Source organism: Ciona intestinalis, chromosome 4, assembly GCF_000224145.3.
Source record: "Ciona intestinalis chromosome 4, KH, whole genome shotgun sequence".
NCBI lineage: Eukaryota > Metazoa > Chordata > Ascidiacea > Phlebobranchia > Cionidae > Ciona > Ciona intestinalis.
In genome coordinates, this window is record NC_020169.2 from 1975654 (window position 1) to 1976290 (window position 637).

Below are 637 nucleotides of genomic sequence, written 5' to 3' on the forward strand. Positions count from 1 at the left end.
TGAAAAAAAAACATTTTTTTTAGTAAAAAAATTTTTTTTTTTTGGGGGGAAAATAAGAACACCTCCTATTAAAAAATGGTAAAGCAGTCATATCATTGTAGTTTAAAACCAATTTTATGTTATATTTTATTAAATTAATTTAAGGTCTTTAATCTAAAGTTACACTATTATTGGTGTGAATATTTATACCCGGGATTAGTATAAGGTGCTTAATCACGTCAGTCACGTGTAAAAAAACTAGGAATGGGCGGAATCAGGATTCGTTAATTTCGGCGTTATTCGATGCATTTTTGTATATGTAATCGAATCCGAATATGAGTGGTTGAATACGCGGACTTCACATTAGAGTTTGTAATGAAACCTAGTTCAAACAAATTCGATCGTTAGAAATTTACTCTTGGAAAGTCAGGAACAGCGGCACCTGCGAGTTACTGTGTGGCCAGTGTTTCCGCTTAGGATTTCCCAATTAAAGGCGAAAAATTACTTACGTGGTTATTTAAATAGATTTCTAAAACGGGGGGTTCTTACAGTAGAAAGGTGGGGGTTTAAGCACAATTTTTTTTTGCGCCTTTGGCGCACATTAGTGGGTAGCCTTTTGAGCAGGTCTATTTGCGCCAGTGTGTGCATTATAATTTAT

General features: G+C 34.4%; 1 protein-coding gene across 1 annotated transcript in view; it reads left to right on the forward strand.

Moving 5' to 3' along the window:
* Window positions 1–637, forward strand: part of LOC100179721 (sushi, von Willebrand factor type A, EGF and pentraxin domain-containing protein 1) — a 17891-nt gene that overhangs the window by 7188 nt on the left and 10066 nt on the right. The gene's annotated exons all lie outside the window — the stretch shown is intronic.